The sequence below is a fragment of the Plasmopara halstedii genome, assembly GCF_900000015.1.
Source record: "Plasmopara halstedii genome assembly, contig: Scaffold_526, whole genome shotgun sequence".
NCBI lineage: Eukaryota > Oomycota > Peronosporomycetes > Peronosporales > Peronosporaceae > Plasmopara > Plasmopara halstedii.
Window position 1 is genome coordinate 392,027 of NW_020187446.1, and position 653 is coordinate 392,679.

Genomic DNA, 653 nt, shown 5'->3' on the forward strand with positions numbered 1-653 from the left:
TCTCGTCCTCAAGGGCTCGAAGAGTATCACGAGTCACCGGACGGCGGCCGACCCGGTCGTCACCGCCCGCCACCGACTCTTCTCGATGAGAACGGTGAAGTCCTTTATCACGTCGAACGTCTTGTTAGCCGACATCGTCACCAGGGTCAAACCCAATATCTGGCGAAGTGACGGGGATATACCGACTCCGAACACTCGTGAAAGTTTGAGACACCACTTCGGCAAGTTTGTCCAGTCGCCGTGGACGCTTTTGATCGGAAAGATCAGGACGTCCCGCGTCATCAGACGCCCCGCGCTTCCCGGCAATAGCCAGAAAAGTAGAAGGGCCATTTGCTAAGCTCAAGCAGTGGCCCTGAGCTCTTGCGGTCGCAGACACAAATCTCGCGAGAGCATTAGGGGTTAAACCATACGTCCAGGGCGACAATCCGAAGGAAATTGACGGCGTGCCATGCGTTTGGCAAACTCAAATCGAAGGTGTCGCTCCACACGCACGGTTACTTCCTTGTGGCTTAACTGTAGGTTATACAGTGAGGAAAGCTTCCGGTGCCGTTGCATCCATCGCTCAAAGAGCGTTTCGCCATCTGTAGCGCTTTCACCAGGGGCGAGCACTACAGGTATTGTCCGCATTGCGGGTATACGAGAGCCACCTCGTT